The sequence below is a fragment of the Taeniopygia guttata genome, chromosome 4 (assembly GCF_048771995.1).
Source record: "Taeniopygia guttata chromosome 4, bTaeGut7.mat, whole genome shotgun sequence".
In the NCBI taxonomy this organism is placed as follows: Eukaryota; Metazoa; Chordata; class Aves; order Passeriformes; family Estrildidae; genus Taeniopygia; species Taeniopygia guttata.
In genome coordinates, this window is record NC_133028.1 from 1,290,495 (window position 1) to 1,316,647 (window position 26,153).

Here is a 26,153-nt window from a genome sequence, read left to right on the forward strand (position 1 = left end):
CTGAGCCGGGTTTAAATCTCCAGCCACTCTCTGCTCCCCAGGCTCAAAGGTGGAGCTGCTCCACACATTAAATTACAGGGCTTGGACCTGAAAGGTGTCACGGATCTGCTCCCAGCAATCCTTTGTCCTGCTGAGCCGAGGGGATTCCATGGAAGGGAACCTCCCTCTGCTCCTGGAATGAGCTCCATGACCTGTCCTTGAACCTTCAGAGCAAGAATTCCCAGGAAATTCCCACCTCCAGAAAGCAGCTGTGGAGTTATAAAATAGTTTGGGTTGGAGGGACATTGAAGATCTTCTCCTTCCACCCCACTCCATGGGCAGGGACTCCTTCCCCATCCCAAGCTGTTCCAAACCCCATCCAGCTTGGCCTTGGACACTTCCAGGGATCCAGGAGCAGCCACAACTTCCTTGGTTGTGCTGAATCCCCTTTCCCAAAAATCCATCTTATTATGGATTTTTCCCTCCTCACTTTCCCCATCCCTGCAGGGATACAGGGACACCAATCCCTATGGGATTTTAAGATGTCAAAATCCCTGCTTTTGAAGGAAAAACTCCTTTTTTTCCCTGCAGCAGACAGAGAACCCCCCTCGTGCCCATGCCAGGTGTACAGACAACCAACCCACCCTCTGAAATCCGGGTGGGTTTCGGGGATTTCCCACAGCTAATCCAGGACAAACAAAAGCTGCCACTGCGGGAAAACCTCCGAAGAGCTGAATTAGAGGAGGGACGAGGAAACACCGGGAGCTCCGGGACGGGGCTGGGGCCCGCCGGGTCCCCGCCAGTGGCGGGGCCGTGCCAGCGCTGTCCATGGTACCGAGCGCCGCGGGGGCTGCTGCAGGGCTGAGCTCCCTTCCCGGGATTCCCAAAGTCAGGGAGGAGCTGTTTGGCTGCTGGGATTTCCCCAAGTTGAGTGCTTGGCTCTCAGACCACCGTGATTCCTGAATCCTGGAATGGGATGGGTTGGAAGGGAGTTCAAAATTCATCCAGTGCCAACCCCATCCACGGGCAGGGACGCCTCCCACTATCCCAGGTGGATCCAAGCCCCAGTGTCCAACCTGGCCTTGGGCACTGCCAGGGATCCAGGGGCAGCCACAGCAAATCTGGGAATTCCAGCCCAGCCCCTCCTCACCCTTCCAGACAGGAATTCCTTGCCAAGATCCCAGCCCAAGCTCCCCTTTCCCAGTGGGAGCCATTCCCTGGCTCCTGTCCCTCTGTCCCTTGTCCCCAGTCCCTCTCCAGCTCTCCTGGAGCCCCTTCAGGCCCTGCTGCCAGACACTCTGAGCACTTCCTGGAATTTTCCCTTCTCCAGGTGGAACAAGCTGGTGAATTCTCACCAGGATCTGCTCTGGGGTCCTTAAAAATGCAATAATTTTCTGAAACACCCCACACCATAAAAAGTGTCACGAAGAGCTTTGTTTCAGGGTCAAAAACAAGGCGGCTTTTCCAATACAACCATTCCCATTAAACAACCACACTTCCCACACACGGAAAGCTGGAGCTGCTTTGGGAATGTCCCCGGATCTCTGCTGAATTCTCAGTGGGTGGTTATTAAATATTTGAACTGGGAGTGAGGATGGTGCCGTAAAACAGCCGAGGTCTCTGAGGGCAGCAAGGGAGAGCCGAGGGGAGCAGTCCCCAAGGACAACAACCCTAACCCTGCTCCTCCAGGATTATCCCAGCAGAGCCAGCCTGGGAACTCCCCACCCCAAAGGAAGATTCCCAGAGGATAAGGAGAGGCAAGGGAAGATCTGATGACATCTTCGTTTTCCCTCATTTCTGTGCAAATCCTTTTTAGAACAGGATGTCCCTGTATCCCTGGAAGTGTCCAAGGCCAGGTTGGACAGGGCCTGGATCCACCTGGGATAGGGGAGGGTGTCCCATGGTAGGGGTGGGGCTGGATGAGCTATAAGGTCTCTCCCAACCCATTCCATGACCCCACTTCACACAAGACAAACACGCTCTGGTCACTCAGGAGTCTCTGAAGAGCTGGAAAAAAAACCCCAGATCTTCAGGATCCCCAAATTCCTATAAACTACCCCAAAGCCTTCCCTTCTTCACCTTTCTCACAGCCAAACCATCATCTCCAAGCAGCTCCCAGTCAAACTGGTCCAACAATCAGATCCCAGAGGTGTTCCCAGATCTTCCTGAAGGCTGAGGGAGGACAGCATTCCCAGGATCTCCAACACTCCCAACCCACATCCAGTGTCCAGAACCACATCCACCACTTTGCCAACCCCCAGTTCAGCCCCTAAAACCTCCTCAAACCAAACCACAGCTCTCCCAATCCTGCTGTTTTAGGTGCTTTCCCCAGAGATTCCAGCTGGGGTTGCATGGTTTTATCCCCCACCCTCACAGCCAGAAATTCCTTCCTGATATCCCATCTCTCCCTGCCCTCTGGCAGTGGGAAGCCATTCCCTGTGTCCTGTTCTTCCATCCCTTGTCCAAAATTTCCCTCCAGCAGCTCCTTCAGGCCCTGCAAGGCCACAGTGAGGTCACCCCAAAGATTCTCCTCTTCAGGCTGGGTATTCCCAACTCTCCCAGCAGAGCTGCTCCATCCCTCTGACCTCCCTGGTGCCTCCTCTGGATCCCTCCAGCAGCTCCACATCCTTCCTGTGCCGAAGCCAGACAGATCCCAGTCCAAACAAACCACGGCAAAGCTTCGCTTTAAACCCCAAACCAGCTTAAATTGATAGGAGTTGGACAAAGTGAAAACAAGCCCGAAAATGAGGTAAGTGTCCACAGCGTGTTTTCCACCTGTTTTCATAAATTGCCACATGTTTCTCACGGAGCCAAAGCCTCATTTACGTGACCCTGGGCAAATCCCGGCGCCTCCCTCTGCTCTGTGTTTCCCAAACGAGAGGGGAGAGCGCTGCACCCACTCTTGGGAAGTGCTCCGGGATTTATGGAGGAGGAGAGCGACATGAAACGGGGTAAGGAGGAATTATTTCACCTCAGCATTCCCCCAAAATAATAATAATAAAAAAAAAAAGGTCGAGCTCTCCACTCTTTTACTGGCATTTTGTGACTTAGCAGAAGCAAGGGTTTAGGGACCAATAAAAGCCGAGTTCAAGCGTTCTCAGCTCATTACACATTTTCCCAATGTCTTTGCAGACGCAATTAAAGCAAAGCACCCTAAAATTAACTGGTTTCCAACACTGGAAACCTTTATTTCCTCCCTCCCCTGTCTAATTAGTGCCGTGCAGTCCAAAGGGAGCAGAACTCCAATTTGTAAGTGAAACTAGGCCGAGATTAAAACCACACTCGGCAATAATGGCCCGGTGCTCCTGTAATGCCTCCTGCCTTCAAAGGGCCGTGCCGAGCTGAGCTCATTAATTCTCACAGGTTGGTAATTTGGGGTTATTAACCTCGGTTTACAGCCAGATCCTACAGAGGTGGAAGTGATTTGCCCACAGGCACCGACTCAACGCTCAGGACCCTACCAGGACTTGGGGGAGCGGCGGATTGGGGGATCCTCCGGGATTCCAGAGGGGAGCTCAGCGCTGGCAGGAGCAGGAGAAGGATCCTAAGGGATTTAGGGTCAGCAATAAAGCTTTTAAAACCAAAACTCTGGTTTTTAAAACCAGAGGGGGATGTGGGAGCACCAAGCTCAGCGGGAGCTGTGCAAGAGCCTCTCCTCGCTGGCCATTCCTAACGCCAGGAATATCAAAGCTTTCCTGTTTGGTGGATTTTCCTGCCAGGCTCCAGGCCCTGCTGCTTTCCAAGGGGCCTCTCCGGAGGCTGGCTGCCTTTGGAGACTGCCAGGATAAATCAGCGGGAAGAACACTCCCCCACGAGGGTCTGCACGGCCAAATCCAGCGTGTTTATCCATGGATGTCCAAGATTTCACTCTCACACCCTGGCTCACCTGCTGTGTCACCCCGGGGGCAACAAAATCCATGGAAAATCTCCATTTTTAGTGAAAATTCCCAAGCCCAAAGTGTCAGGACACAGTCAGAGGTATCTCAGTCCATGTCCTGTGTCCCTGCCTGGTGACACCACCGAGGTCTGGTCTGTGGGTGTTTCCATCCCGTGCTCCACGTCTCCCATAATTTCCATAATTATTTCCATATGCAGATTCCCATCACGAGCAGGACTAGGAGGCAAAACTCCTGCAAGCCTTTCCCAAATAACAGCTGAAGTGCCAGCGAGCATTCCCTGGATCTGGGAAACCCCATCCTCCAAATCCTGCCAGCCCTTCCCATCAGCAGAGCTGGAGAGGTGCTCACCCCCTTTTTTTTTCTGGAGAAGCTCCTCATCAAGGGAGAAAAAAAATTAAAAATCCATCAAATCCAAGCCTGAAGCTCCAGAGGGCAAGAGTGAGCATGACTCCAGAGCTTTGGGATCGGGACACTCCCCTGGGAGTGGGGAGATCTGAATTCCAGTCGCCAGCACCAGGGGTTGTTTCATTTCCCAAACATCAACAGTCCTTGGAGCAGGAGCTGGAGCTCCGCCGGCTCCCAGGTGAATTTCCCGGAGCGCCAGCACAGCCAGCCTTGCTTGTTCTTTCTTGCTGACCCACTGAATCCCAGTTTTCCTTCTGCCAGGCAGGATGGCTTTCCCAAAGTAGGGAAGAAAAGGGTGCAAGGAGGCACCTGGCACCACGTGGCTCAGGGTGAGAGATGTGGTTTGGCCCTTTCCTGAGGGAAAAGGGACCTGAGCCCACATTTTCCACCTGCTGGGGCTGGTGAGGGGAACTGCTGACAGCAGGAGAATCCCAGTGCCCTCACAGGGATGCCAACACTTTTTGGGATCAAAAGGGTTTCCGTGCTCCATGTGCTGCCCTTGCCTTAAAGTCCAGGGCTCTGAATATTTAGGAGCACTCTGGAAGGGGATAATTATCAAGGCTGTCACAATGACACAAAAATCAGGATGATTCCACACTTCTCCAGGCGTTTGTGACATCACCTCCAGCCCGTGGATGTTTGGTTGCCCCTTCCATGGCTTTCCGGGAGCGCAATGGGAAGTGGTGGGGAGAGATCGGAGATGTTCCACTTCCCCATCACCCAGAAGATGGCAAGAGGAGCGAGAAGGATTGGGATACCCCAAACACCCCTGGACACCCACCCTGACTTCCAGCATGAGCTGAGGGAAACCAATCCCGAGGCACAGGAGCAAATTATTCTCTTCCAGGGGGCTGCAGACTCCGGAATTTTTTAGGATGGGTGGATTATTTCAGGAGCTGGGGCCTGTGTGAACACCCCGAAAAGGTTCTCAGAGTGTGGGGAGGGAAAAGCAGGCACAGTCTCACACACACCTCACACCCACACACATCCAAATATTCCTTTCTCACACCCCCAGACCAATCCGTCTCCCACAGGGACACTATCATGGCATCGGGATCTCATTCCCAAATCCTCTCCCTCTCCCAGCCACGTGCGCAACACTTACCCCTCTCTTCTGCCCCAGTGTTGGCTCAGGTCCCTCTCCGCAGCAGGTTCATCTCCCTGGATCCATCCAAGCAGAGTTTGGAAGATCCTAGGAAAAGTTCCAGGGGAATTTAACAAGAGGAATCACCCAAGAAGAAGCTCAGAAGATCCTAGGAAAAGTTCCAGGGGAATTTAACAAGAGGAATCACCCAAGAAGAAGCTCAGAAGATCCTAGGAATAGTTCCAGGGGAATTTAACAAGGGGAACCATTCCAAGAGCAGTTTGGAAGATCCTAGAAAAAGATCCAGGAGAGTTGAATCAGAGGAACCATTTGGAAGATCCTAGGAAATGTTCTAGGGGAATTTAATCAGAGGAATCAATTGGAAGATCCCAAGGAAAGATCCTAGGAAGCATTCTCAGGGAGTTTAACAGGAGGAATCAACCAAGAAGAAGCTCAGAAGATCTTAGGAAAAGTTCCAGGGGGATTTAACAAGAAGAACCATCCAAGAAGAAGCTCAGAAGATCCTAAGAAAATTTCCAGGGGAATTTAACAAGGGAGCCATTTGGAAGATCCTAAGAAACCTTCTCAGGGAATTTAACAAGAGGAACCATCCCACCAGGGGTTGGGACAGTCCTAGAAAAAGTCATTGAAGAATTCAGAAGAACAATTTGGAAGACCCTACAGAAAGTTCCAGAATTGAATCAGAGGAACAAGCTCGGAGTGAAAATGAGCAGACCGGACAAATTCTACAAGCTGGGTGGATGCAACAGGAGAAATCATGGAAAGATATTTTGGGAATAATGATACAGATTCAGGTGTGGGGACTCTCCCATGCACGTGGCCACCATTCCTACATGGATGGCAGAGAAGCTGATCCATGTTCTCAGTCCTGAGGGGCTGCTTCCCAATTTTCCAGCTTGGGATGGATGCTCAAACCTTGCTCCAGAGCCCAAGGAAGCCAAAATTCCTGCCGAGACACAGCTCCCAGCCCAGGAGCTGAGGCCTCTCGTCCAGCCTCCCTCCTCTCCAGAGCTCCACAGGGTTTGGAGCTTCCCGGTGTCCTGGAGATCCCTCCCTCCCTTGTTCCCAAGGTACTGTTCCAGTGGAATGAGAAACAAGAGGAAACCCCAAACCTGCTCTGAGCAATTCCCATGGAAGGGGGGATTAAATTCCCTATTTTTGGGAAGGAGAGCTCAGGGTGACAGGTGTGACCCGATCCCCGCCCCTCTCCAAGAGTGGGATCCACTCCTCTGGCACCAACCCCAGCTCAGTTTTCCCTTCAGGTCGGTTTGGGAAGTGGGAATTTGGTATCTGGGATCATCAGGTGTCCCACAGACCCTCAATCAAATTCCTCACCTTGTGCCAGCAGAAAATTTTCCAAAATTCTGCCAGAGCAACCCTGGCAGGACAAGGGCGAGGTCAAGGCCAGGTTTTCCCAAATCCACCTCTCCATACAAGCCCCAAATTCTGTGGGATGAGACATTCCATGAGGATAATCCCTGTCGGCAACAGCCCCTCTCCCGAAGGAGAGAGTCATATCCCAAAAATACCTCGCTCCTTCCTAACAGGAGGTAGAAACTCTTCCAAACTAGGAGTGTGACTGGGAATGCAGGGACCTGAATCAAAAAATTTATTTAATTTCAAATAATTGCCCATTCTAAGAAGGAAGAGACGGGAAGATCCCTAAATCCAACTGCAACCGTGCTGAGTGTCCATCCAAGGGCTTTCCCCACATGCCCCATTTCCACAGGGAATAACAACAGGAACACAGCACCCTCTGGACATATTCCCAAAAGAGCAGGATGGAGAATTCAGGGCTCCCAAACTCTGGGAAGGGAACTGAAGCCTGGAAAAAAATAACCCCAAATGCTCCATCTGACACTACCGGAGTTCCCAAACTGCTGAGGAGATTCCAAATGTGGATTTTCCCAACCTTTGCCACCACAGACCACAAGTCCTGGCTGATATTTTTCACCACAGGATGAGCGTGGTCCTCTGCTTCCCAAATCCCAGGTTTTCCCTACCAGCTCCTGATGAAACTTTTGGGAACATCTCCCACAAAAGAAATTCCACTCATTTCCATCTCCTGATCTACTTAATTATCAGCCTGCTTCCAAAATCCCAGATTTTCCCTACCAGCTCGTGCTGAAACTTCTGAAAGCATCTCTCACAAACAAATCCACTCATTCCCATCTCCTTAATTATCAGCCTGCTTCCCAAATCCCAGTTTTTTCCTACCAGCTCCTGATGAAACTTTTAGGAGCATCTCTAACAAAAAAATCCACTTATTCCCACCTCCTTAATTATCAGCCTGCTTCCCAAATCCCAAGTTTTCACTGCTGGCATTACTGCTGAAACTTTTGGGAACACCTCCCAGGAACAAATCCGCTCATTCCCATCTCCTTATTTCCCTAATTATCAGCCTGCTTCCCAAATCCTAGGCTTTCGGCTTTCCCTACCAGCTCCTGATGAAACTTTCGGGAACATCTCCCACAAACAAATCCACTCATTCCTATCTCCCTAATTTATCAGCCTGCTTCCCAAATCCCGGATTTTCCCTACTGGCTCCTGCTGAAACCTTTGGGAGTATCTCCCACAAACAAATCCACTCATTCCCATCTCCTTAATTATCAGCTTGTTTCCCAAATCCCAGTTTTTCCCTACTGGCTCCTGCTGAAACCTTTGGAAGTATCTCCCACAAACAAATCCACTCATTCCCATCTCCTGATCTCCTTAATTATCAGCCTGCTTCCCAAATCCCAGATTTTCCCTACCAGCTCCTGATGAAACTTTCAGGAACATCTCCTACAAACAAAGCCACTCATTCCTATCTCCCTAATTATCAGCCTGCTTCCCAAATCCCAAGTTTTCCCTACCAGCTGAATTTTTTGGGAGCTCCTCCCAGGAGCAAATCCAAACTCTCCCAACTCCTGCACCCCCTCCCTCCGCCCCCTTTTTGTGAAGTTTTCCCCCCAGTCCCGCGGTTTGCCAGGGGTCCCGCCTCTCCCTGGCTAATTGATTTTCTCGGGAATCGCGGCGGGAGCTCGGCACGTTGGATCCCATTCCCCTTTTCCCAAGCCGCGCTGGGGGAGCGGGAAATGCCTCCCCGCTTATCAGGCTCCTGCCCCAGCTGTGTTCCATGTGGGGAAGGAAACCGCACGCGAGATAAGAGATAAGGGCCGTGCCCAGGGAGAACAGACACGGCCCCAAAGCTGGGAGAGCCCTCCCGGCTCGGGAATTCGGGAACAGCTCCTCTTCCCAGGAATCCCTCGGGGGGATGTGTCCCGTGCGGTGGCACCGCGGGCGGGTTCAGAGCAGGAGGAGGAGGAAGGAGCGAGCGGGGTGGTGGAGGTTCGTTTATTCGGGGTTTTGGGTGTGTTTGCGGCTGGGATGGTGGAGGTGTCCAGCCCCACCACGGAGAGCATCCCAAAGGTTTGGAACAGTCCCCTGAGGTGCCTGCCAGCTCTAGGTGTCCTCTGGAATGTTCAAATCATCAACCGCCAGCATCCAAACTATCCATCACCACTATCTCAACCATCAACCACCACCACCCAAATCATCAACCACCATCCAAATCATCCGTCACCATCCAAACCATCCACCACCACCGTCTAAACATCAGCCACCACCATCTAAACATTAACCACCATCCAAGTCATCCACCACCACCATCCAAACCATCAACCACCACCATCCAAACCATCCATCACCATCCAAACCATCAGCCACCACCGTCTAAACATCAGCCACCATCCAAGTCATCCACCACCATCATCCAAACCATCCAAACCATCAACCACCACCATCCAAACCATCAACCACCACCATCTAGACCACCACCACCACCATCATCCAAATCATCAACCACCATCCAAACCATCCAACACCATTCAAACCGACCAAACATCAGTCACCACCATCCAAACCATCCATCACCATCCAAACCATCCACCACCACCGTCTAAACATCAGCCACCATCCAAGTCATCCACCACCATCATCCAAACCATCCACCACCACCATCCAAACCATCAACCACCACCATCTAGACCACCACCACCATCTAGACCACCACCACCATCATCCAAATCATCAACCACCACCATCCAAACCATCCAACACCATTCAAACCATCCAAACATCAGTCACCACCATCCAAATCATTCATCACCATCCAAACTGTTCCCCACCTTCATCCAAACCATTCACCACCATCTCAACCATCTTCCATCACCATCCAAACCATCCGCTACCCAAACCATCCAAACTACCCAACACCATCCAAACCATCCACCGCCACTATCTCAAGCACCCATGGCTCAGCAAACCCCCCCCATGTCATGGTCCTCATCACCCCAACTCCACCAGCTTCTTCCTGCCTCTCCGTGGGCTGAGCATCCTGTGGGATGAAGCCAGGCCCAGCTGGGAGCCAGGAACAGCTGGAAGGGTGACTGGCTCCAGATGTTGCTCCCCGTGCTCTGCACGGATGGGTTTCTCCAAGGTTTGGATCTCTCCCTATCTCTCCATCCTCCATCTCCAAATCCAAGCTTGGCAAACACCTCCTCAAGCCCTCCCAGCGTGCTGGAAAATCAGCTCCATGCCAGTCCTCAGGTGTTCCTGAGGGATCCAGATCCCTTTGGATTTAAAACAGGGGGGGAAAAAATGGAATTAATTCTAACAGGAAGCCACGAGGGACCTGGAGGAGCCCAAGCTAAGCCCTCCATGGGGTGGACTCCCATGGCTGGGCGAAGGTATCCAGAATTCCTGCAAATCATTTCCATGGAGGCTCCCGCGGGAGGTCCTGGTTCCGGGGAGGAATAAATAACTCTGGATGTGTTACTCAGAGATGGGCAGGGTTCCAGGGCTCTGGCTGGGGCACAGCAGCTCCTGCTGTTTCTCTCACCTTCTCCTTGCTGGTGTTCCCTGATCCGTCCCTTCCCCGGCAGGGGAACGGCGCCTCCAAGCCCTCCTTGCTGGCGTTGTTGGCTGAAGAAAAAAAATAAATAAAATAAAATAAACAAACCGCTTTTCAAAGTGAGGGGAAAATAAACTACGAGAGTTTTCTCCTCGCTTACTTTGGGGCAAGATTTCTAAACAAGGCCGTGACCTTGAAACAAAAATCATGGAACAGTTTGGCTTGGAAGGGACCTTAAAGATCATTTCATTCCAGCTCCTGAAACGGGCAGGGACACCTCCTGCTAAACCTGATCAGATCTGAAACCCAGTCTTTTCTAGATCTAAATCCAGCTCTAATTCCAGATTTCTCCTTTCTGAGAAGGCCTCACGCAGCAGAGTTGTCTCAGCAATCCGGGATTGGTGTCCCGGTGCTGTTCCCTCAGGAAGGGACGTACCCGGTGCTGGAAACATCCAAACCCCACTGCTCCTTCCCTGATGCCACGGAATGAGGCCATGAAAAGAAAAAGACAGATCTTGGAGGCCACCATGGCCCGGGAACAACGTGTGGATCACACAGAGGTTCGTGGAATCACTGGGGTTGGAAGAGCCCTCCAAGGTCATCAGGCCTAGCCTGCGCCTCACCCCCACCCTGGCACTGAGTGCCACATCCAGGAATTCCTGGGACACCTCCAGGGATGGGGACTCCAAACCTCCCTGGGCACTCCCAATGCTTCCCAAGCCTTTCCATGGGGAAATTCCTGCTGGTGTCCACCCTGAGCCTGCCCTGGCACAGTCTGAGACCATTCCCTCTCCTCCTGTCCCTGTTCCCTGGGAGCAGAGCCCAACCCCCCCCCGGCTGTCCCCTCCTGGAATTCATCCATCCCTGTGCCAGACCAAGGGCTTGTTCTCCTGAAGACTGACCCCCCCCCCGCAAAAAAAGAAGGGAAGATCTGGTGGTGACATCGCCAGATCCCTCCCTAAAACCGGGAAAATGAGTTTTCCATCCTCAGACAAGGAAAGAAATCGAGCAAGACTCATCTCAGTGACCCGGCCCCGCTCCGAGCAGGAAAGCCACAGCAATTTCACGGAGTCTGTTTGGAGCCTGGTAACCCAGCTGGGAGACACAACACATCGAGTTTCTTATCTTTCTTCCCAAAAAAACCCCGATCTCGGAACCTTCAGAGCCTCCCACCCGCGCCAGGAGCAACAAGACAGAGCCTCAGAGCAGAGACAGAGACCCAGCTCTAAAATAAAATCCATTTTGAGCTCAAATCCCTGCCAGTTCTGTGGGATTTTAGCACCTCCGGAGCCTTTTTGAAGCCAAGCCAGAGGCAGCAGTTGCTGCTGTGGGAATGGGACCAAGGAAGTTGTGTCTGCTCCACGCAGATATGTCAGAGCAGCTCCAGGAGAAAGGAGAAACCGGGAATCATCTCCTGGAACCTTGGCAGAAGCCAGGTCCGGTGGCCAAGGCCTGGTGGGGAGAGCCCCACGGCAAAGGGCTGCTCCGAGCTCTGGAGGACCTGGAAAAGTCCTTTCAATCCCCCAAATCACAGGGTGAGGGTTTGCAGGGAGGCCCGACACAGCCACGCTGAGCTACAAGGAAAATGTCCCCAAAAAAGAGGGGTTTTGGCCATGGAGAGAGTACAGAGGAGGCCCTGGAGCTGCTCCAGGGCTGGAGCCCCTCTGCTCTGGAGCCAGGCTGGGAGAGCTGGGAATGTTCCCCTGGAGAAGGGAAAATTCCAGGGAATGCTCAGAGTCCCTGGAGGGGCTCCAGGAGAGCTGGAGAGGGACTGGGGACAAGGGACAGAGGGACAGGAGCCAGGGAATGGCTCCCACTGGGAAAGGGGAGCTTGGGCTGGGATCTTGGCAAGGAATTCCTGGCTGGGCTGGAATTCCCAGATTTGCTGTGGCTGCCCCCGGATCCCTGACAGTGCCCAGGTTGGACACTGGGGTTGGATCCATCTGGGATAGTGGGAGGCGTCCCTGCCTCGGAATTCAAGGGCAGAGCTGAAGGAATGTTGGAAATTGAAGCCCTGCTGTGGTTTTTTTTTGAATCTCCGGGACCAGATACTCATCCCAAATCCATGTCCAGCTGGGACATATCCTGTGGAGGCTTCCCAGGACAAGCCTGTTGCTGCTGATGTGGGATTGCATCCCCTGGAGCTGCTCTGCCCCAGCTCCAGCAGCGCTTCAGAGCCACCCTTGCTTTTCTGACCTTTTTTCCCCTGATATTTCCACGTGTCCCGAAATAGCAGGAGTGGGAATGACAGCAAACGGATCTGGCATTTAATGAGTTCCTCGATGAGGAGCCTTGAGCCCTCGGATCTTCCAGCAGGTCCTGGTCTGTCAGGATTTATCTGCTCATCTATTTTCGGTTTTTTTCTTGGCCTCTTTCCTGTAAAATTCACATTTTGTGGCCCCGAATCTCCACTTCTCGCTGATTTGGAGTTGCAAAAATCAGGCCCCAACACCCCAAAAATGGGTGTAAATCACAAATTAATTCCTACACATCCAACAGACCCAGCTGCTTCCCTAGGATCAGCAAAGGCTCCGGGATCATCCTTCAGGAAGGCAGGAAACCCTGAGGAACTGGGCTGGAGCTGCAGAAATTCCATTTTCCTTCAAGATTCCCATCCAAGCCTCAGAGGAAGGAGATGCTGCATCCCAAATTTTTGGCTGCTCTGCTGAGGACAAGCCACTGTCTCAGAAAATGGGACAGTGATGATTCCTGCTAGGCTTGAACCCCACTGGAAAAAGTGGAAATAATCTGCAAATCCCAAATAATTCACCTTTGAACACGACCTTTCCCTGGATTTGTCCCACCATAACCACAGATCCACTTTTTCCCACCGTTTCTATGCAAATCCAGAATCTGGATGCTCCAGAGAGAGGGAATATCCCAATTTTTCCTTTTTTAAACACCTGCAGGAGTTCAAATCCATCCTAGAATCTCTTTTCCACCAGCACAAGCGAGCAGGGAGCAACTCCACATCCTTGGCCTGAATCCCAGCTGGCGAAAAGCAGGAAAATTTCCTGGCATTGGAGACCAGCTAAGGGCCTGACCCAAAAACCACAAAATCCCCCCCAGAAAAGGTGATTTTTTTCCTCAAGAAAAGATTCCCGAGGTGCCTCTGCTGGTTCATGGCTGAGAAATGGATCTGTGTCAATCTGGGATGATTTATTTTCCCCTCTTTTTTAAAAATTCAATCACTGCATGACTCCCTCAGGAATCAGATGACAAATCCTAATGCTCATCATGAGGCGGCTCCAAATCCTCTGGATCCCAGCAGGGAACAATCCCCAAAAACCCCAAGAGTTAAAATTGGGGAGATCTCCTGCCCCGGGCCTGGTGGAGTGAGGGATGAGGGAAATCCATTTCCAACATGGAAATTTTATGGATAATTCACTGGGATAGGCCCAGCCAGAAAGGGTTTTTACTTTCTGTAAAGGAAAAAAAAAAAACAAAAAAAAAAAAAACCCAAGGCTTTGGGATATTGTGAAAAAAATGGGGGAAAAAAGGAAAAACACCTGGATGTTTTGGGCATTTCAAGGAAAATATTACTTAAAAAAAATAAGAGTAGGAATCCCTAAATTTTCCAGGGAGAAACAGCCGGAGCTGCTCCAGGGAGGGTTAGGCTGGACCCTGTGGGTCCCTTCCTGCTTAGGATATTCCATGGTTCTAAGAGAATGTAAATCCTACATTGGTAGGATTTGGTATTCCCAAAATCCCTGGGAAGTTCTCCCAGGACACTTCCATTGGCTAAACTGGATTTTGGACTCTCAAGCCTCATTCCTCCAGGCACAAGAAAACCTTTACAAACCAAAAAAATTCCTCCTCCTCCAGAGGCAAACCCAGCTCCAAGCCCAGAGAGGATCCAGAACAGCTCAGCTGAATTCCTCCAGGACAATTTGTCCTTGGAGATATCCCAGACTCCAGGGTGGAAATTCCCCAAATCCCATCTGTCCCAGGATTTAAAACTCATCCCCGTTTCACCTCCGGGTGCTTTGTCCTTGCCGCAGCCACCGCGGGTGAGGAAATTCCTGTTGTTTACAAGGATTTGGATCCACGTTATCTGCCCTTAATCCCGAGATTTCCCAGATCTTCCCAGGCTCCGTCTCCTTCCCTAAGAAATCCAAACTTGTCCTTGGATGCTTCAGCACAATCCAACGAGGATTTTCTGCCCCGTCACCACCTCTGGAGCTGCCCTGGCCGTGCTGGACCTCTCTGCCAGCATTGCAAAACTGCCCCTTCCTCCCCCACTCCTGGAAATTTATGTTTTCCTCGGGATAATCGTTAGGAAACGGGTGTTGGATCATGGACAGAATCCACCGGGTGGAAAAATGTTTGGCTGAGTCACGGGAGCCACGTGAGCAACACTCGAGAAGGAAATTGCCACACTGCCTCTTAGAATTATTTATTTTATATGTATTTTTAAAATATTTTTATATATTTAAATATATTTCTATATATATTTCTCTATATATTTTTATATATTTGTGTACATTTTATTTATATTCGAATATATTTTATGTATTATATAACATTATATTTACTTATTTATTATATTTACTATATTATATTTATTATATGTATTATATTTCTATATTTGTGTATATATTTTATATATATCTGTATATATTTTTGTATTGAATTATATTTATATATCTATTATATTTAATAAACTATATTTGTATTGTATTTATAATATTTTAATATAAATTTATATTTTAATATTTTATATATTTATTCATATTATTTCTAGTTATATATTAAGATGTATTTATATACCTTTATATATTTATCTGTATTTTTCTATTTATATGTTTATTATCTATATTAATATTTATTTATTATTTCTTTTATTAATTTATAATTTCTATTAATTTCTTGGCTACAATTTTTTTTTTTTTGTAATAAGGGATGAATTTTCATCCTGTTTCTTGCCAGGTTCAGGGCCACAAATTTAACCTAAACTTTTTTTTGGCCAAAATCAGGTTTATTGAAACAACCGTTGAACGTCAAAGTACTGAGATTTTCAGGGTTTAATTTTCCAATGAAAAGAAAATTTAAAACAATATTTGAATTAATTAAGATAATTTTTATCAGTAGTGTTCACCCAGAAATTATTCCAGTCCTGTTTTTAAGATAAAATTATATTTGAGTATATTGTTTTTAAAAAATTATAACTTTTAACTCACTTCAGCTGCCCCCATTGCTCACATTTGTGAACAACTCTTCCATTCCCCAACTTTTCCAACATGAACCTTTCCAAGGAATATTAAAGAAAATTCCTCGGCCTGAACTTTGCTCTGTCCCTACCTCAGGGACAAGGTGGTGGCCAGGCCTTTCCAACTAAAACAATTCCATTATTCCATGATTTTGCCTTTCAAATGTTTTAAACACATCAACTAAAAAAAAAAGGGAATTGATAAGGGAAAGAAATATTGGAAAAATCCATCATTTTTATCATGGAATGATTTGGGAAAAGACCTTAAAGATTGAATCTCAACCCCCAGTATCTCCAGATATTCCCAATTATAATTCTAGGATACGTAAAAACTAAAAATACCTCCAACTATTCCTCACAGCTGGATTTTGTGGATTTCTGAGGTATCCCGAAGTTTCTTTGTCCTTTCGGAAGGAATTGGCTCCACAGTTCAAAGTCAGAGGGACATTTCTGGGACATTGGTGACCTTGGAAAACAGGAAATTTGGTCCCTGCACCAGCAAAGCAGAAACATCAGGGAGAGGAGATGCTTCCAACAAATCTTGGAAAACACATCCCAGCATCCCGGACTGGAACAGAAATCCCATTTTTTGGTGCTTTCCCTAGGGTGGGATTCATCTGCACCAACCTTTGGGTGGCTACAGGGTCACAACTGCCCTGGTCCGGCCACACCTCGGATCCTGGGGAAAATTTGGGGTGACAAGAGAGACACGGAGGGGATGGAGCATGTCCAGGAAGGGAACGGAGCTGGGAAGGGGCTGGAGAATCCCTGAGGGAGCTGGGAAGGGGCTGGAGAGTTCCTGAGGGAGCTGGGAAGGGGCTGGAGAGTTCCTGAGGGAGCTGGGAAGGGCTGGAGAATCCCTGAGGGAGCTGGGAAGGGACTGGAGAGTTCCTGAGGGAGCTGGGAAGGGGCTCAGCCTGGAGCAAAGGAGGATCCAAAGGCACCTTGTGGCTCTGCACATCTCCCTGAAATGTTTGGACCAAGTGGGAGTTGGGATCTGATCCCAGGGAAAATCAGGATGCTCAGGGGAGGCTCAGGTTGGACATTGGGAAAATTCCTTCATGGAATAGAGGGGTCAGGCCTTGGAAGTGCCCAGGGAAGTTTGGAGTTCCCCATTCCTGGAGGGATTTAAAATCCATGCGGATGTGGCATCTGGGGACAGGGGTCAGGGGTGGCCTGGACAGTGCTGCTTGGACTCCATGATCCCAGCAGGCTTTTCCAACTAAAACAATTCCATTATTCCACGATTTTGGTGCTTTCCAACCTCCACTCTTCAAACCGTGAGAAGGGGCCTTGGTGCACCCCAAAGATTCCAAAGGTGGAATTCCACCACTGGCTGAGCTTCCCTAATCCCGAGCTGCTGGAAAGGTCAACCCCACCCTCATCCCATCCCTGACCCCGCCAGATCCTTGGAATCCTCCTGGCCATGGAATGGCCCTGAGGGATTGACTGAAAACCACCCAAAATCCAGCAATGAAACGCCGGATGGACCTGGGAACAGGGAATGGGAGAGGCGGGAGATGCCGGAGCGGGAAAGGGAAGCAGCGCCGGGATGAGCTGAGGAAAGGCTGAGCTGTTGCAGAGTTTTTCTGGGATAGAGTCACTGATATCCCTCCAAAATCAGGGCAGGGATTAAGCCTGGCTTTGGATAATCTTCAGTTTTTGGATGATCTTCAACAATCAGGTCTGAGATCTGGAAGGAGCCACGGTTGCTTCATCCCAGAGCTTCAAAATTCCTCTCGGAGCCCAAATTTGGCTTTAATCCACCTAATTTTAATCCATGAGGAGTAATGAGCAGGAAAATCATGGATCTCTTGGAAAACAACAGGTTTTTGTTATTATATTTTAATTGTTTTATAATTACTTAATCATAATATTATTAATATTTTAATATAATTGAATAATAATACTAGGATTAAAATATTTTAACAGTATTTCTTAAAACAGGAAGTTCCTTTCCCAAACCATTCCATGATAAAAGTGACAGATCTTCCATCATTATCCCATTATTTCCTCCCCTTATGCAATTCTCTTTCTTAGTTGATGTATTTAAAATATTTAATTTTTTTTTAATCTTTAAAAAACTTAAAAGATATTAAAATTTCAACACATGTCTCTCAAAACATTTCTGCCTTTTTTTTTTTTTTTTTGGAACATAATGGAAAATTTCCCATGGAATAAAAGGAATAAAGGAATAATCTTCACACAGCTTGGAGTAAAGGGAAATCTTCACACAGCTCCACCAAGCTGTGGGAAAAGTGAAAAAGGGAAGTCAAATTTTAATCCAAATAAATTTTCCCGACCTCTTTGTGCAATTCCCTCACCTTTATCCCAGGTAATGCCTCCAGAATTCCAAACCCAATTGAGGGCACCTCATCAAAGCTTTTCAGAAAATCCCTGATGGGTTTTAAGCTGGGAAAGGCAGGGATTTGGTGATGAAATTCCTGTTCAAAGGAGATTTTAATCCTTGCTCGTCGCTCCCAGACTCCCCTACTTCTGGATTATTCCGCTGTCGGAATTTGCCTTTGGTGTCCCGGAGAGCGGCACCCGCAAAGGAACACAGGAATTTTTATCCCTGGGGAAAAGCAGGAGCTGATCCCGTGTGCCCTGTCGGGATTACATTCCACTGAAGTCAAATTTCCACCTGAGGCCAAAATCATTTCCCAATCTGCCCCGTTCCAGAGGAATCCACGGAGCGGCTGCAAGTTGGGTTTGGAAAGAGGATGGCAAAGCCGGCAGCAGCTCCGCCAGGGAATGTTCCCTGCTTGGTGGAACGTGCTGGAATTCTCCTCTTGGATCCTGGGGAGCTCAGCATGGGACTTGTGGGGAATGGGCAAGGAATTCTGATGGATTTAATGGATTTAAACGTCTTCCCTTGCCCTGGGAGGGGCGGAAGGGCTCTGGATCAGCTGAACATAGTTTCCCAGAGAAGCTGTGGCTGCCGAATCTGTGGAATTCTCCAAGGCCAGGCTGGGGCTTGGAGCACCCTGGGATAGTGGAAGGTGTCCCTGAACATGGATGGGGTGGAATGGGATGGGATTTAGGTTCACTTCCAAATCAAACCAGTCCAGGATTCTGGAGCCCCTCTGCTCTGGGAGAGCTGGGAATGCTCCCCTGGAGAAGGGAAAATTCCAGGGAATGCTCAGAGTCCCTGGAGGGGCTCCAGGAGAGCTGGAGAGGGACTGGGGACAAGGGACAGAGGGACAGGAGCCAGGGAATGGCTCCCACTGGGAAAGGGGAGATTGGACTGGAATCTTGGCAAGGAATTGCTGGCTGGGCTGGAATTCCCAGATTTGCTGTGGCTGCCCCTGGATCCCTGGGAATGTCCCCAGGCCAGGTTGGATCCACCTGGGACAGTGGGAGCTGTCCCTGCCATGGATGCAGTGGGAATGGATGGAATTTAAGGTCCTTTCCAACCCAACCCATTCCATAATCCCATAAATCTTGGCATTCCTGGGTCTGGAGGCAGGAAGGCCAAAGCAAAGAAGATTTGGAAATGCTCTCGGAGTTGTGAGTGGCTCTCCAGACAGGGAAGAAGAGGAGAGCATTCCCAGATTTATTTCTGCCGCCATACACAGGATTTATTCCCGCCTGGCTTCCTTTCAGTTGCCATAAATCGGGCCCAGCTATTTTTTCCCAGATTGTCTTCCTGGATTTATCAGGAAGGAGTTTATGGATCAGAGCCTCCTTTTTGCTCCAGTCCCTCCTTCCCAGGAGCTGAAGGACCAGCCTGGGCCCCGGGCTGTGTTTATAAATTTGTGGATGGGTTCCATTAATGGAATGTGATTTATGACCCAAATAAGAGACTCCATCAATTTTCCTCTGGACCTCTCTCCGTGGGACATAAATTATCCTGTTGCTACTGGGTTTGGATTTCTAAGTGGATTTATCAGAGCAGGGACTTTGCTCATTTGTTTTACAGCTCGGCTTGTCTGTGGAATAAATATTCTTTGGAAGTTTTTCTCCCTCATGGAAAATAGTGGCTGATATTCCAAGGAGCCACCTCACTCACTGCTTGGCCAGGACATTTGGGGCTCCTGTCCTAAACTGTGCTGTCTGCAGGACATGGATCACTGAAAAAGACCCATTTAGACCATCTCCAGCCCCAAAATCTGGAAAACTCCAGGCCTGTGGATCTCTTTTTGTATTCCTTTGGCTCCTCCCTGCTCCTAGCACTGGATAGTGCCTCCTCCTCCTGGGGTGGGTGGGAAAAGAGACCTTGGCTGCTCTGCTCCAGCAGATCTCTTCCAAAAACAATTCCCTGCCTCACCAACTCCTTGGCTCCCAGAACATCCAAGTTTTCCTTGAAAACCTACAGCTCCCATGGATAAGGCAATGGGGGATCTTGGAATGGGGTGAGGAGCTTTGCTCATCCCAGGACAGGAGGGAAACCAGGCACAGTCCTTGCAGAAGGACCCACTGAGGTTGGAAAATCCCTCCAGGATCATCCAGTCCAAACTGGGACTGACCCCCACTTTGGCACTCAGTGCCACATCCAGGAATTCCTTGGAAACCTCCAGGGATAGGGATTCCAAAGCTCCCTGGGCACTTCCAAGGCCTGACCACCCTTTCCATGGGGAAATTCCTGCTGACGTCCAACCTGAGTCTCCCCTGGGACAACCTGAGGCTGTTCCCTCTTTTCCTGAGGGTCCCTGGGATCAGATCCCAACTCCCACCTGGTCTCAGCATTTCAGGGAGTTGTGCAGAACCACAAGGTCCCTTTGGACCCTCCTTTTCTCCAGGCTGAGCCCCTTCCCAGCTCCCTCAGGAACTCTCCAGCCCCTTCCCAGCTCCCTCAGGAACTCTCCAGCCCCTTCCCAGCTCCCTCAGGAATTCTCCAGCCCCTTCCCAGCTCCGCTCCTTTCCCTGGACACGCTCCAGCCTCTCCGTGTCCCGAATGGAGTGACCCAGAGCTGGACACGGAATTCCAGGTGTGGCCTCAGCAGTGCCCGGCACAGAGAGAAGCGCAAAGCTGCTCCTCCCTCCCTGGCTCCTTCCCTGGGGATGTGACACGGGACAACCTTTGGACTCGTTCCCAGCCCTACCTGCGCACGTGGGGCCGCGGGAGGTGATGCAAGGCCAGGATTATCCAGCTTTTCCCGCTGCCTCCTCCCGCTGTCCATGCCCTGAACTCCTGCCCGGAACACTTTCTTCTGGAACTCATTTCTGGAGCCTCCCAGAGCCCAGCCAAAGGCTCGCCTGCTTTTTGTTGTTGTCGCTGCTGTTTTCGCCCGGGGCCGGGAGCACAATTCCATGAACCGGGAGCGCAGGCTCCCAGGAATGCGGAGCGTTACGACACCGAGCCGCAGAGACCGGGGCTATTTACATAATAGATGAGAAAGCCCGGCCAATTAGCTGACAAAGGCAAGGGCGTGCTCGCGGGGCAATCAGAGTTCACACTAATTAAGAGCAAGCCATTAAGAGCTCGCCTCCAAATGCGCGTGGAGGAGGAGGATGATGAGGATGGGCTCGGAGGAGAGGGACACGGTGACATTGCCGGGGGCACAGGGACGTGCCCTCCCCAGCCGGGTCTCCAGGGTGGGATGATTCCCAGATCCTGGATGGGGAATGGGGGCAGTTCCTTGGGGATCAGCAGCTCACATCTCTGTGACCCTTTCATCCCTCTCTAATTCCTACCGGGAATCTGGGACAATGAGATCAGTGAATGGGGAATGGGGGCAGTTCCTTTGGGATCAGGGCACTGGAGCAGCAGCTCAGATCGCTGTGACCCCTTATCCCTCATCAGCTCCCACCTGGAATCTGGAACAATGGGATCAGCTGCTGGGGAATGAGGGCAATTCCTTTGGGATCAGGACACTGGAGCAGCACTCTACTCTCTGTGTCCTCTTATCCCTCACCAATTCCCACCTGGAAGTCAGGACAATGGGATCAGTTGCTGGGGAATGGGGGCAATTCCTTTGGGATCAGAGCATTGGAGCAGCAGCTCAGCTCTCTGTGACCCTTTATCCCTCACCCATTCCCACCTGGAAGTCAGGACAATGGGATCAGCTGTTTGGCAATTCATTCCAGAGTTTGGTGTGCAATGGAAGGAGATGGTTGGAGCCACCAGGAATAGCCTGGGAATCCCAAAACCAGGCACTGGGATTTGGTACCCCTCCCAGTCCATGCACCCATTCCCAGTTGCTCCAACCATTTCCTTCCATTCCACACCAAGCTCTGGAGCGAATTCCCGAATAGCTGATCCCATTTTCTTGGAGTGCCAGGTGGGAATGGGTGAGGGACAAGGGGAAGGAGCCGGGAATGGGCCCTGCAGTGCCAGATCCCAATCCGGAGTATCCAATGGGAAGATCCCAGCCCAAAATCCAACACAGGAAGGGGTGCATGGACAGCAAGGTACAAAATTCCAGGGAATCCTTGGATGGTGACCTTCCCTGCAGGCATCAGCTCAGGTTGTGGTGGTGTCACTGCACCACAATCCAAGGACTTCAAGGAACCAAACCTTGGGATCCTGCTGGGGAAAGTCTGGGCTTGAGCAGGGATCCCAACGGGACAACCATGGGATCAGCAGGGAGGCAAATTCCCAATGGTGAGGGAGGAAAATTCCCGGTGTTTGCTTTGGATTTCCTTTGGATCATACCTCCATTCCCTCCAGAATTCCCGTGGCTGCTCCGACCACGCTTGGGGTGAAAGGGCAGCTCCTGCTCAATGGGGCCCCAGTCACTGCCTAATTAAGTTAATTTGTTAATTGCCAGCGTTAGTCAGGGCAGGAGCGCCACCTGCTGAAGCCACCCGCCCCTCCCCTCGCTCCGGGTTTCCAACAAATCCCAAAGGGAAGGGGCAGGAAGGGGACACACCTGGTGTTCTCCAGGTCTCCATCCTCTGGGAATGCCATAGGCCTCGGCGCCGGGATGAGCTGCATCCCAAAATTCCCCTGCGCTTCCTGAGCATCCTGGGATTGTGGAAGATCTCCCTGTCCTTGGAATGAAATGATCCAGCCAAGTGACCCTCTCCCAATCCTGAGATTTCCTCTGAAATTCCCAGATTTAGCTCCTATTTTTAAGATTCATAGCTTGAAAAAATTAATTTAATTTCAGATTTCTTCCTGTTCCAATCACAATTTTCCTCCTCTCCTTTCATTTTTTTTCCTCCTTTTCCTTCTTTTCCAAAACCTGATGTTTTCCACGCCATCTCCTGAACCCAGCAGCCGGGATTTTATGGAAAGAACATGGAAAATTGTAAATTCCCAATAAAATCATCAAAGTCAGCATCGCTGGGGGTTCCTCCCCTCTTTTCATTCCAATTCATAGGATGAGGGGATTGGTGGGATCCAGCTGCTGGCTGGGATTGGGACAGATCCTTAAAAACACTCCAAATTCCCAGGATTTGGGGGCTCCCTAAGCACAGACACCTCCGAGGTGTCAACATCATTTGCCCTGGCTGCTTTTTTAGGGCTTTTTGTAGGATTTCCCAACCTTCCACCAGGTAGAACAAATCCCTGTTGGCTCTCCTGGTCCATCCCCTTTCCAAAGGGAAAAACCAATCACGGAACAGCCGTTTTCCCGGGATGTGCCCTTCCTTGACCCATCTGGCCTCGGAAGTTCATCCCCGTAGAGTCCTTTAAAAATCCAGGATTCCAGGCGGTGTCAGCCCCTTCTGGGGCCTCCTGTCCTGCACTGATCACCCTCATTAGCGAGGAAAAGTGGGATAAATGGAACAGGCTGCGCTCCTGGCGCCATTCCCAACGCTTCCTCTTGGAAGTCGCCGTGATTCCAACAGATCCTTCCGAGCCGCCTCAGCTCATCCCTGACATCCCTGGGGTGTTATCCCTAAGGAATTCCTGATTTTTTGGGGAGCTTTGAGGAGGCTGTTTCCAATGCCAGCCCCAGAATTCCCTCCAAATTTATCCTTGGAGGAAGAGGTTCTTGGGAAGTGCTGGAGCAAAGATCGGGAGCTGCCCGATCTCCTTTGGGAATGTTGAAGGAATTGGGAATTGTTCAGAGCTGTGGCTGTAAAGAGATGTTGCTTCAAGGGATCCTGGGCAGCTCTCTTCCTTCCAGGGATGAAGGAAAACAAGGATTCATCCCAAAATCAGCACTTTCCATGGGAGATAACAACCCCAAACCTACGATTTTAGCTCCAAAATCTGATTTATTTTGGTTTAAATAACAGGGGTGGTGAAAGATCTGGGAGGAGCTGGAGTAATTTATTTGCTGTTTTTCCTGGTAAAAACGTGGATTGGGAATGACAAAGCCTGATGGATGCTCGCTGGGCACCTGAACAATGAGAGAGCATCCAGAGGGAGGCTGGAGGCAAATCCTGGGTTTATTCCTAAATTTTTCATGCAGGGACGGGAAAAACAAGCCCTGATCTATCCAGAAACCAGAGAGTTCCTCCTCCTCCTCCTTCTTCCCAAACCACAGGACCTCAGGGAAAGATTAAACTTCCTTAATGGATCCTTTTCCACAGCCTTGACCTTTTCAACTTGGAAAAAACACTTTTGGAGCAAAATTCCTGGGTTTTCCAAGGTTTTCCAGTGGTGGGGATGGAGCTTCAGGAAGAAGGGAAGCTGCTTCTCCTGGGGGGCTGGGAGCACCCAGGAATCCTGGGAATTGTCCCCGTGGAGGGAGGTGGAGATGGGATTTTAGAGGATTCCTGGTGAAGTGACCCTGGAGAAGTCCCCAAGGCCACCATGATCCCAACTGGAGCCCCACCAGCAGCTCCTTCCATTTGGAATGGTTTTGGAAATCCGGGATGCAATTCCCAGCACCGCTCTGCTCCCTGCAGGATCCTGGGGCAATCCCTGTTTTTCTCAGTTGTGGATGGGATGTAAATTACCCCAAATGGGGGTAAAATATTCCCGTGGTTTCATTCCTGCCCGGGAGGGGCCGGGATGTGCTGTTTTTCCATGTCTGGGACAAAGTTTGGAACAAATTGTGAAAAACATTGGGACAGGACTGGGAGAAAATTGGGACGAATTTTATCCTTCGTGGCACAAAGTCTGTTCATGTTTAGTGCAGATGAGTCTAAAATCAGGGAGCTGGGAATTTTGTTTTATCGGGATAAAAGGAAGAAAAAACTAGGAGGGGAAAAAAAACATCAAGGGAAAAAATCTCAGAGTCCCTCATTGGATAAAGAAAAAAAAAAAAAAGAGAGAAAGGGGTAAATGGGGAAAGAAAAAGGGGGAAAGGGAAAAGAGGGAGAAAAAGGGGAAGAAAAAAGGGAAAATGGGGAATGGGATAAAGCAAAGAAGGGGGAAAAAGAAAAGAGGTAAAAGGGGGGAAAGGGGAAGAAGGGGGAGAAAGGAAAAATAAAAAAGGGGGAAAGGGAGGAAAAGAGGGGGCTAAGGGGAGGAAAAAAGGTGAAAAATGGGAAAAGGGGAAAAAGCGGAGGAAGGGGAGGAAAGGAGAATAAAGGGAAAAGGAAAAAAAGGAGAAAAAAGTAAAAAATGAGAAAAAGGAGAAAAAAGGCTTAAAAAAGAGGAAAAGGAAGAAAGTAGAAAAAAGAGAAAAGGGGAAAAAAGGGGAAAGATAAAAAAAGAGGAAAAGGGGGAAAAAGAGAAAAAAGGAAAATAGAAAAAAAGAAAAGGGAAAAACAGAAAAGGGAAAAAAAGAGGAAAAACAGAAAGGAAAAGAAAGAATAGGAGAAGAAATAGAAAAAAATGAGGGAAAATAAGAAAAAGGAAAAAATTAAAAATACAAGAAAAAGGGGGAAAATAAGGGGGAAAAGGGAGGAAAAGGGGGCGGGGGGAAAAAAAGTCAAAAGGGGGGAGATAAAGGAGAGTAAAAGAGGGGGAAAAGGAAGGAAAAGGGGAAAGAAAAGCCCCTTTTTTTCCGCCCGCAGCACACGGAGCTCTCCCTCCCATCGCTTCCCCTTTCCCGGGGTCGGGAATGAGCCGGCCGTGATTCATGGCTCGGTGGCGGGGAGGATCCGCTCCGAGCCCCGGGAGCGAAGGGAAGGAGGTGGGAGCTGAGGTAACGTCTGGAGAGCTCCGGGCATCTCCTCAATCTCCTTCTCCGGGAAAGACAGGAGCTCCCTGGAGATGCCGCGGGCTCCGCTCCCTCTCTCCTCCCGGGCGCGCTCGGGATGCGCCCTCTGCTCCCTCCCGGCTCTCCGAGCATCCTCCGGCATGGCATTCCCGGATTTTTCCCTCCTCAGGCAGCCGGGATCATCCAGGCACACAATGGGAGCTTTGTCCCAGCCCCGGACTAAAACCTCGCCGCCGGTTTTTTGTTGGAGGGAGGGGTTGATTCCAGGCATCCCCAGGGGGGAACGGGATTAGGGAAAGGAAGGGAAAGGAAGGGGTTAAAGGGTTTGTGCGGCTTCAGCTGCGGCAAAAATCCTGAGGAGATTCCTCCTCATCCTTGGATCCCGGGAAGTGTCCAAGGCTGGGTTGGGCGGGATTTGGAACAGCCTGGGATAGTGGAAGGTGCCCATGGATGGGGTGGAATGGGATGAGATTTAGGGTCACGTCCAAATCAAACATTCCAGGATTCGGCTCTGGTGAGCTGGGAGGTGCTCTCCTGGAGAACAGAAAAATTCCAGGGAATGCTCAGAGTCCCTGGAGGGGCTCCAGGAGAGCTGGAGAGGGACTTGGGACAAGGGACAGAGGGACAGGAGCCAGGGAATGGCTCCCACTGGGAAAGGGGAGCTTGGGCTGCGATCTTGGCAAGGAATTCCTGGCTGGGCTGGAATTCCCAGATT

At 50.1% G+C, this 26,153-nt stretch overlaps 1 long non-coding RNA gene across 1 annotated transcript; it reads right to left on the reverse strand.

Annotated features, from left to right (window-relative positions):
• Positions 1-5,386: 5,386 nt before the first annotated feature.
• Positions 5,387-20,799, reverse strand: LOC140683852 (uncharacterized). Its single transcript, XR_012055414.1, has 3 exons — positions 20,537-20,799; positions 10,271-10,353; positions 5,387-5,475 (listed from the first exon to the last, which is right to left on the reverse strand). It is a non-coding gene; the product is annotated as an uncharacterized lncRNA (long non-coding RNA).
• Positions 20,800-26,153: the final 5,354 nt, after the last annotated feature.